The sequence below is a fragment of the Scyliorhinus torazame genome, chromosome 3 (genome assembly GCF_047496885.1).
Source record: "Scyliorhinus torazame isolate Kashiwa2021f chromosome 3, sScyTor2.1, whole genome shotgun sequence".
In the NCBI taxonomy this organism is placed as follows: domain Eukaryota; kingdom Metazoa; phylum Chordata; class Chondrichthyes; order Carcharhiniformes; family Scyliorhinidae; genus Scyliorhinus; species Scyliorhinus torazame.
In genome coordinates, this window is record NC_092709.1 from 112,597,598 (window position 1) to 112,609,385 (window position 11,788).

Genomic DNA, 11,788 nt, shown 5'->3' on the forward strand with positions numbered 1-11,788 from the left:
TAATTTAGCAATTTACCTCTATGAAACTGCGCCCGAAGAATTTAACAATTTACCGTTCCTGTAGCAAGGTGTATGAGACTGGATGTATAGATTTTTTAATCAAAATGTATATTGGGGTAGAGGAGGAGCCGTGACTGGCAGTTTAGCAACGCACTACTTGCTGCCCTGTTAACTGAATTGTGGGTTTGGAGACGACTGGGAGCTAGATACGATTCCAGAGAATAGTGTCCCACAGATTAGATAAGTTAAATGGGGAAACTGAAATTAAGTATTGGACAGAAATCAGGTGGATTCGTTACTGCAATGCCAGCATGAATTACTTTTTCAAAATCTGGTAATGCGGTCTTTTCCGGACGATCTCCCGATGAAAAGGGTTACAATTATAGGGCAAACATTGATGTCATTCAATATTCAAATATAGTTTATTATCAGCCGTAAAGATTTTACTGAAAACCTGCACCATGGTACTTGTGTATCCATTGTGTATCCAAGTCTTCAAATGGTACCAATAAACAGGTTCCTGTCTACCCTCTTTGGTGGTGGTGAAATATCCACGGTACTATTTCGAACATGAACAGCGGAGTCGACCCTGGTGTCTAGGGTGCAAACATTTTCGAGCTGAAGGTATTGGGGGAAAAATCTACTATAAGTTATGCTCAGCCACAGCAACATATAGCCCCATTATTCCATGGCAGCTTTTCCCAGGAAGGTACATTCATTAACTGACTCCACAATAAAGTTTCCCAGGTCATTTACACCACTTAAACATTACCCTTGCTGAATCATGTGTGCTAATCCTCATAGCTCCATCCCCTTAAAATAAAAGGTGATTACTATTTTCCTTACTGATGCCCGATTTTGAATGCCATCACCATCACAACATACTCCTGGCTAGTCTCCGAGTTCTAACCTCTGAAAACTTGAGGTCAACCAAAGCTATATTGCCATTGTCCTTACTTGATCTTTGTCCCACTCACCTATCACTCCTGTGCTCGCTGCCCTACGTTGTTCATGATTTTCAAATTGTGATCCTTATTTTCAAACCCTTCCATGGCCTTATCTATCCCTAGCTCTGTAATTTCCCCCAACCACACAACCTTCCAAGACATCTATTCTCATCTAATTCTGATCCCTTGAATATTCCCAAGCTTAATCAGTCCACCATTGGTGGCCTTGCTATCTAGGTCCATGTGCTCAGTGTCTAATTCAACGTTATACTGTGCCTGTGAACTGCCCTGGGCTGTTTAATACATACATTCCAACAAGGAGCAGGTGTCGGCCATTTGGCCCCTCAAGCTTACTCCACCATTTAATAAGGAACCTCAAGTCTGCATAGAGTATATGAATGTCAGTTCCTGTTATTGTTGAGTACATTTGGCAAAATTCCTCCTTTGTTTTTATTTTCATTCATGGGTTGTGGGTGTATTGCCCATTCCTAATGGCCCTTTAGAAGATGGTGGTGAGCTGCCTTCTTGAACCACTGCAGTCCTTGTGATGTAGTTACAACCATAGTGTTATTAGGGAGGGAGTTCCAGGATTTTGACCTAGTGACAATGAAGGAATGGCATTTTTTTCCAAGTCGGTGGCGAATTACTTGGACGGGAACTTCTAGGTGGTGGTACTTCCATATGTCTGCTGCCCTTGTCCTTCTAAATACTGGTGGCTGTGGGTTTGGAAGGTGCTGTCTAAAGAGCCTTGGTGAGTTCCTGCAGTGCACCTTATCTAACAAATTTGATTGAATGTTTTGAGGAGGTGACTAAGTATGTAAATTGGTAGTGTAAATTTCGAGAAGGAAAGCATTCGATTACACAATATAGATGGGCTGTTCAGATGGGAAGAACAGTGGCAAATGGAATTTAACCCTGAAAAGTGTGAGGTGCTGCAGTTTGGGAGGGCTAACAAGGCAAGGGAATACGCAATGAATGGACACTAGGAAGTACAGAGGACCAGAGAGACCTTGGGGTGAATGTCCATTGGTCCCTGAAGGCAACAAACAGTACAGGTAGGTAAGGTGGTTAAGAAGGCATATGGGGGGGCGCCTCTCGGCCTTTTGGCTAAGATGAGCGTGAGGTCAGGTGCAATGCTTGGATTTAGTATGTCTCTTTTGTGGGGACCATGAATTGGATTCAATTTGAATTGATTTTTGGAGCAGGCAAGGAGCTGGAATAGGAGTTTGCCCCTGTCCACACTCTTGAGCTCTGGCTTTGTAACTCTGATAAAGTAATTTTAAAAAATAAAGCATGTGGGATACTTGCCTTCACCACTGATGCATAGAATATAAGAACAGGGAGGTTATTATGGAATTGTATACAACGCTTGTTAGGCTACAGCTAGCATACTGTGTGCAGTTCTTGTAGTCACACTATAGGAAGGATACGATTGCACTAGAAAGGGTGCAGAGGAGATTGTTGCTTGGGCTGGAGCATTTCAGCTGAGAAGAGAGGCTGGGGTTGTTCTCCTTAGAGCAGAGAAGGCTGAGCGGGGACCTGATAGAAGCGTACAAAATTATGAGGGACATAGGTAGGGTCGATAGGAAGGAACTTTTCCCCTTAGTATCGAGGTCAATAACCAAGGGGAATAGATTTAAGGTAAGGGACAGGAGATTTAATTGGTATTTGAGGACAAACTTTTCACCCAGGTGGTGATGGGAATCTGCAACTTACTGCCTGAAAGGGTGGTCGAGGTGGGAACCCTCACAACATTTAAGAAGCATTTAGATCAGTGCCACAGCATGGCTGGATGACTTGATGGAGTATTTACATCTTAAGAAAGTTATGTTCACGATGAGGGGAGCGATTGATGGGTTCTATGGGGGAGGGGAGAGGTTATAATTGTTGGAGGCGATTTGTTTTTGGTTGGTATGGTTTGTTGAGATTCTTGATACATGCTTTATTGTTTGACTGTTACTTGTGTATAAAATCTTAAAAACTTAATTAAAATATTTTTTTAAAAGCATTTAGGTGAGCAACTGAATTGCCATAGTGTATAAGGCTACGGGCCAAGTGCTGGAAAATGGGATGAGAATGAATAGGTGCTTGATGGCCAGCACAGAACCAAAGGGCCTCTTGCTGTGCAGTAAATCTCTATGACTTGTAAATGGTACATATTTCTGCCACTGTGTGTCAGTTCAGTGGTGAAGGGAGTGAGTGTTTGTGGATAGGATGCCAATCAAGTGAGCTGCTTTGTCCTGGATGGTGTCAAGCTTCTTGACTATTGTTGAAGCTGCATTCATCAAGGCAAGTGGTGGGTATTCCATCATAGTCTGGATTTGTGCCTTGTAGATGGTGGACACACTTTGAGGAGTTAGGAAGTGAGTTACTCACTGCAGGATTCCTGGCTTCTGGACTTGCTCTTGAAGCCACAATATTTATATGGCTAGTCCACTTCAGTTTCTGGTCAATGGTAACCCCCAAGATGTTGATAGCGGGGGACTCGGTGATGGTAATACCATTGAATATCAAAGAGACAATGGTTAGATTATCTCTTGTTGGAGATGGTCGTTGTTTGCCACTTTCATAGATTATGGTATGAATGTTACTTGTTGCTACTTGTCAGCTCAAGCCAGGATATTATCAAGGTCTTGTTGAATTTGGACATGGACTGCTTAATATCTGAAGCATCGTGAATGGTGCTGAATATTGCACAATATTCAGTGAACATCCCCACTTCTGACCTTGTGATGGAAGGAAGATCATTCCAGCTGGTGAAGCAGCTGGAGTAGGCATAGAACACTACCCTGAGGAACTCCTGCAGTGATGTCCTGGAACTGAGTTGATTGACATCTAACCACCACATCTTCCTTTGTGCTAGGTATCACTAACCAGTGGAGAAGTTTTCCCTGATTCCTAATAACTTCAGTTTTGCTAGTGCTCCTTGATGCTATACTCTGTCAAATGCTGTTAAGTACAGTCACACTCACACTCGCCTCACCTCTGTCATTCAGCTCTTTTGTGTTTGAATCAAGGCTGTAATGAGGTCAGGAGCATAGTTACCCTGATGGAACCCAAACTGAGCATCAGTGAGCAGGATATTGTGAAGCAACAACCACTTGATAGCACTGTTGATGACCCCTTCCAGGGGATAATCGAGAATAGATTGCTGGAACAATAATTGGCTGGGTTGGATTTGTCCTGCTTTTTGTGTACTAGCCATACCTGGGCACTTATCCACATTGCCGGATAGATGCCAGTGTTGTAGCTGTACTGGAACAGCTTGGCTAGGGGCATGGCAAGTTCTGGAGCACAAGACTACAATATTACTGCCACAATATTATCAGGGTCCACTGTCTTTGCATATCCAGTGCCTTCAGCCATTTCTTGATATCACATGGAGTGAATCTCATGGCTGAAGACATCGGAGGTGGCCGAGATGGATCATCCATTGGACACTACTGGCTGAAGATTGTTGCAAATACTTCAACCTTTTGCACTGATGCGCTGGTCTCCCCTGTCCTTGAGGTTGGGGATATTTGTGGAGCCTCCTACTCCAATGAGTTTTTAATTGTCCACCACCATTCATGACTGGATGAGGCAGGACTGCAGAGCTTAGATCTGATCCGTTGGATGTGGGATCGCTTAGCTCAGTCTAACGCTTACTGCTTTTGCTGTTTGACATGCAAGTAGTTCAGTGTTGTAGGTTCAGCAGGTCAAAACCTCATTTTTGTGTATGCCTGGTGCTTCTCCTGACATGCCCTCCTGCACTCTTCATTGAGTCGAGGTTTATTCCCTGGCCTAGTGGTAATGGCAGAGTGAAGGATATTGGTTCCATATTTAATTTTCAATCTGCTTTTCCTGGTATCCTTGCAGTTGGGAGTTGTAGCCATCTGGGATGGCTACTTCCAGAACACAAAATGGACACTCACAAAGAATGTAGGGAAATGTGGACAATGCTAGACAGCAAGCAGGCACAGTGCCTGAATGTATATTTGGGAAGCAGTTACCAGACGGAATCGAAACTCTGGGTCGATTAGCATATTGAAGGCCCATCTCCGAGAAACAAAGGACTAACACTCAGATAGTTGATACTGTTACAGACATCCTGGCGCCAGAAAGACAAACAAAGCAAGGCCAACGGCAGCCTATGACACGCCCAGCCATCAGGGCACCCACCCCTATATTGGTTTAGATCGATAACAATGATCAAGAAGCGGCCAAATTAATTGGGACCAAGTTTAAGGCCCGCCTAAGAGTGCGCGAAGCCCCTCCCAAGTATAATAAGGAACCCCCACGAGAGAGTCGCTCTCTTGGACTTGGCTCTCAAAGCAGAGAGACCCATCCACCAGCATCACCAGAAGCAAGTAAGTTCAAGGTCAACGCTCGCTACCAGACGGACGACCTTAGCTGTTCTCCTGTATCTCTTCGAACCCAACAGCCTCAGATTCGAACAACGGCCATTGTTTCTCTGACTAAGTGGGCACCCGAAGTTAAGTATAGGCGTTAGTGTTAGAGATAGTTTGTAGTACTGTTGTGCATGAGTAGATCTTACAGTGTGTGTAAATAAATAGTCTTGACTTTGAACTAACTAACTGGTGTATTGGCTCTTTGATCGGTATTCGGGTTAAACCTTGTGGCGGTATCGAGAGATACCTGGCGACTCTGAAAGTAGAAACATAATTAGGATTAAGAAAGGCAACCATATTGACCACCATATTTATAACCAGATAAACAGAGCAACATTACTGGCGACATCTGATGGGACTCGACCTAGAAGTGGCTTTGTCACTCCACGAGAACCCAAATTTGAATTATAAATCCAATTGGAAAAGCCAGAAGCGTAAGACCAATACCGATCAAACCTCCAAGATTCGGTTGCGTACAAACAGGGATATAGGTAAACCTGAGAGATTTTGTTGCGTAAAACTGTCGGGAGTTTTGTAGGCCCGAAAATAATGTAAGCTGTACCCTTATTTACATCACCACTTTATTCCCCCATGTCCCAAATTCGGTAGAAACCCCAGAGAAAGCGATAGAAATGGCAATGAAGACAATGGAAAGCCTTCTGAATCCCCAGGAATTTGAGGTCGCAGCGACCAGTAGAGTAGGACAGTGTCCCGTATGGGAAGAGGAAATCAGAAAATATCTGAAAGGGAAAGAATGGCCCCTTTGGAGTGAATTTTGTGCGAACGATGAAACAGGTCCCAGAAGTATAGGGCATACTTGGTGGGAGAACCTGACAAGAGACCCATAAGAAGAGCTAAGGGAAAGCTCGTAAGCCAATGGCAATCGTGTCCTGCTTGGCACAATTGCGAGGCACAGAGGAGTTTGTGAGGACGCTCCGCAGAGAGATTGAAGAGAGAGATAAGAATCGTGAGGGAGACGTGAGTGCGTTTGCGAAAGTTAACAGGGAACTGAGAGAGCAGTTAGCGGCGAAGGACAAAGAGATGGCGGATGTCAAACTGGCACACCAATCTTGTCTCGCTCATTTAAGCAGCTTTCAGTCGCAATATGATAAGGCCTACCAAGATACGCAACGTAAGAGAAGAAACAGTCGAGCAGTTCCAGAAACAATGTAATGATTTAAAAGCAGCCCTACGAGCACTCCACAGTTCCACGACGGAGCAAAGGCAGAGCTCGGTAGATCACGCCAAATAACGAAAGCAAATTGCAGACCTGCAATCTCTGCTTTCTGTACAAAATGGATTCCAGAACACGTTTGGACCCCAATTAGACCAAGAAAATGGCCCCGATTGGCAGGAGTTAAATGAGACTGCCCACAGATATGTACATGGAACATGTACTCAGGACAAACCTCAGAAAAGAAAAGCACCCCCACCCCCGACTGCACAGGCAAAACACAACCCTATGAACCCTGTCACCACACAGCACAGGGCCACAACAGACGGAGACCCAGATTTTCTGTACACCACCCCATTAACCGTCACTCAATTAAGTGACGCGTGCGATAAAATAACACCGTTCCTATCCACATTGGACCCACACCATTATTTCGCAAGAGTAAAGCAACAGGCGACCATGTACGGCCTGGATGAAAAAGAGCACGTGAAGTTCACAGTTTTGAGCCTCGACCCCTCAGTCGTGGCAGCCCTTCCCGACCCACAAAATGTAGGAGGAGGCACTCTCCAAGAAATGCAAGCAGCGATCCAAGATGCGATCGGCTAAAACAAAGGAGACCCCGTAGAAGGCCTAAACAAATGTAGGCTGAAAAAGATGGACGCCTGTGGATTCATTTCACAGCAGTATTTGAAGAGTTAGCCCGGGCCCATTTGACCCCAGACAATATGGCCAAATGGACTTGAATCCCAGTCTCTCACGTGACAGAAGCAGGACAGAGAGCGTGTGCAAATTACGACCCCTCAGACGAGGCCCACAATGAGAAATGGGTACTAAAGAGATTGTCCCGAGCTTGGGAACAGTCCGTTCAGGGAACATCAGCTTACGGTAAAGTAGAGGAAGAGCAGGCAGATGCTGGCATGCATCCAGTTAGGACACACCAGAACCCCGCATGGGTAAATGAGGGAAGAAACAGCCCACAGCAGCCTAAATCCCAAGAATGTTACAATTGCGGACAATTCGGACACTACGCACGAGAGTGCAATGCACCCCAGGAACAGCAGCGAAACCAGCAGGCAGGCATCCTGAATAAGAATAGGGCCAGGCCAATCCATAGTATTAGCGCCCATTCCGAGAACGCCACCGGTTGACGGCGTTCGGACTCCCCAATGTGGGTCTGCGTTGGGGACACCCTTTGGGACAAGTCCGGAAGACCGGTAGTGGCAGGCACAGTCTGGGGACATCCCGTAGAATTTCTTTGGAACACAGGAGGGTCCCGCACCACGCTCATCTCCTCCACAATGTTTCAGCAAGACACATGGCCCACCACAGACACCATTACTCTCAGCGGTTTTACAGGGCATTTGCAGCAGGGACACATCGCAGCCCCTGTAGCGATTCAGATAGGGAACATCAAAACCAAAAACCCCGTGGTTCTAGTCGATCTACCCCAGACAGCCGAACACATTTTAGGTATAGATTTTATGAGCTCCCACAATCTATTGTTTGACCCCGTAAACAAATGTGTGTGGAGAATGGCAAAGGCAGCACAAGCCCCCACCATGCTCACAGTTGGAGACTACGAAAACAGAATTAGCGCAGTCGGAGACTTCTGGTTCGACCCTCGATCCATTAGTCTGGACAGAGAGGTGAGAGACGTTTTGCAGCGACACAAAGCAGCTTTTGCCCAGCACAAGCACGATTGTGGCAAGATCACTGGCTTAGTGAACATTACAAGTCCCGACCCCAAACCCCAAAAGCAGTACGGTTTTCCCCAAGAAGCAGAGGGAGAAATCTCAAAGGTTATCCAGAGTCTGCTTGACCAAGGCGTACTCCGTTCAGTAGCCTCAACGAACAATGCCCCAATTTGGCCCGTCAGGAAACCCGATGGATCATGGCGACTGACCATTGATTACCGGGAACTAAACAAAGTAACCTCAGTAGCAGTCCCCACTATAGCCACGAGTCCCGAGACAATGCTAAAACAGAGACTCCAGTCAAAAAAAAATTCGGTTTTGGATATTAGCAATGGCTTTTGGTCCATTCCATCGGATAAAGCGTGCCAATATAAATTTGCTTTCACCTTCCAGGGACAGCAATACACGTGGACGTGCCTTCCACAAAGCTTCTACAACTCCCCTCCATTTTTCACCGACAGCTGGCGAATGGATTAGCCAAATTTTCCCGACCCGATTGCCTTGTCCAGTATGTAGACGACTTGCTACTGCAGACGGACACTAAGGGAGAGCACATTTCGCTTCTCGCCGAACTATTAGGACTCCTTCAACAAATTGCATGTAAAGTGAACCCCAAAAAGGCCCAGATTCTACAAGAAAAAGTAATTTATTTTGGAACAGTCATCACCCATGGCAAACTCGAGATCGAGCAGAAACGTATCGACTCCATTGTCAAAGTACCCCTGCCCCATGATGTCACAGCCCTCCGGTCATTTCTAGGACTGTTTGGCTGTTGTAGGAATCACATCGACGGTTTTGCCACAAAGGCAGCGCCCCTCTCCGAACCCCTAAAGAAGTAAGCATCATGGGAATGGCTTCCACAGCACACGGATGCCGTGGATGCATTAAAAAGAGCCCTCTGCACAGCTCCCACGTTACAGGTCCCAGATCCACTCTCCGCATACGCAATTGAAGTTGCAACCACCGACCGAACCCTTTCGCCCGTGCTCCTCCAAGAAAGACACGATCGTTTACACCCCGTAGCATAGGCCTCACGAGTACTTGATCCAGTCGAGGAAGGATTTTCTGCCTGCGAAAGGCATCTGCTCGCAGTTTTTTGGGCAGTTCAATACTTCACCTACATAACAGGACTCAACCCATCACCATTTTAACTGAGCACACCCCAACACAACTTCTCCTGGATGGTAGACTAAAGGACAGCACAGTCAGCCAAATTCACGCCGCCCGATGGACCCTTCTCTTACAGGGAAGGGACATATCAGTGAAGAGGACAAAAACACACACTTTCCTCGCAGACAATTTACACTATGCCAGCACCCCACATGAATGTGAAATCATCTCCACCAAACACAACACAGGACCCTTTGTACCAAAGTCAGCTCCCCCAAAACCAGGTACTCCACCCCACAGACATAGGCGCAGCCCTAAAGATTTATGTGGATGGCTTCTCCACAGTTTTGAACGGTAAAAGGATTACCGGTTGCGGTATATATGTAGAGGACGCGCAGGGACGCGCGTTAGAGGAGATATCTTTGAAATTGCCCGGACATTTAAGCTCACAGGCACCAGAACTAGCAGCCGTAGCGTATATTGTAGAGCACCCCGACTTGTTCCCGACCCCAGCCGACATATATTCCGACAGTCTATATATCTGTAATAGTTTAACAGAATTCCTACGCCTGTGGGAATCTAGAGGTTTCGTTTCCGCAGATGGAAAACCCCTACCCTCAGCCCCATTAATCCAGCACATTCTAAGGACAGCTAAAGATCGGAAATATGGTATTATTTAAGTTCGTAGCCATTATCGTTCTTTCCCCCCCCCCCCTCCCCACCCCGAGAGTGCACCAGTACACGCGGTTCAGGTCTCGCAGACCAACATTCAGGATTTAGCGCAGGCCCAAAAAGAAGATGAACAACTCAGGGAAGTTTTAAAAGGCAACTTTCCTGCCCCCTATGATAAGTACAAGAACACGTTGAGACACATGACGGTATAATTTTAAAAGAAGGTATTTATGTGGTCCCCACTCAGGACAGAAACCAAATTATTTGTCAATTCCATGACAACCATGGACATCAAGGCTCAGAAGCTACCCTCGCCCACCTCAGACCTCTCTGCTGGTGACCCGATTGAAAACTGTTTAATCTGCGCCCAGAACAATCCAGACATATATGCAAGGAAAGGTCAACTTAGCCACACCCGCCCCGTTAATGGCCCCTGGACGAATTTGCAGATTGATTATATAGGACCCCTACCCCCCTGCAAGAATGGTTTTACGTATGTGTTGGTGGTCATCGACACCTTCACAAAATGGGTGGAAGCTTTTCCATCCAGAACAAACAAGGCTAAAGCGACAGCCAAGATCCTCACTCAGCACATCTTTGCAAGATGGGGACTTCCCCGCAGCATAGAGTCCGACCAAGGCTCATATTTTACAGGACGAGTGATGAAAAACGTCCTCACAATTTTCGGAATCAAACATAAGTTCCACATTGCATATCACCCCCAATCAAGCGGAATAGTTGAGAGAATGAATAGGACTCTCAAAGCAACCCTAAGGAAAATGGTGCAACAGCACAATAGCACCTGGGACACAGTTCTCCCCTATTCACTAATGTTGATAAGGAACACGGTATCCACGTCAACAGGATACACCCCCCACACCCTCATGACCGGACGACCCATGAAGGGGATAGAATATTTGTTGGGACTCAATTTGGCCAACTCCACAGTCACCGCCCTCACCCATGAGAAAGAAGTTCAGCAGATTGACGAGAATGTAAAAGCAGCCCAGCTCGCAGCAGCTGTTAGGCTTGTGACACGGAAGAAGCAAAGTAAAGTTTGCCTTGACAAAACAGTACACGCCACAGAATTTGTAGTAGGGCAGCAGGTCATGCTATCCCTATACAACCCCAGCTCATTCCTCTCCCCCCAAATTTGCTGGACCGTACTCCATTTCTGATAAAGTCAGCCCCTCCGTATATAAAATAATTTATCCCAATGGCAAGTCTGCATGGTTTCATATAAACCAGCTTAAGGGTTATGGCACACAGAACAACCATTCACACCACATCTCACTTGCAGCAGCAGATGAACACGCCCCGCCCACGGACGACCTATTCCTACCCTTCCCCAACCAGTCCAGCCCATCCTCAGACACTACTTCGACTCCACCCCCAGAGTCACGACTCCGCCTTTCCCTTCATTCAACCAGCAGCGACAGCGATAGCGACAGCCCCATAGCACCGCAACACGATTACACCCCTGCACCAGGCTCCACTCCCAGTGACTCTGAACAAGATTCCAGTGACCCCTTTGAGACCACGTACATTAAAGCAAAAAGACTATGGATTGCCCCCTACCACCTCCAACCTCGACACAAAACACTGGCACCGAGACAATTCGTACAGACTCATCCGGAATGATGAGATGGAACCCAATTTGCCCCAAGCAGCTTTGGCACAACTACTCCAGTCACGAGTATGGCATCCGGGAGAAGATGATGACTTAGAGTCTGACTCCCACCAGACAAACCCCTTTGTGACTCTGTTCGCTATAGAGCAATGAGGTGTCCAGATGATGGT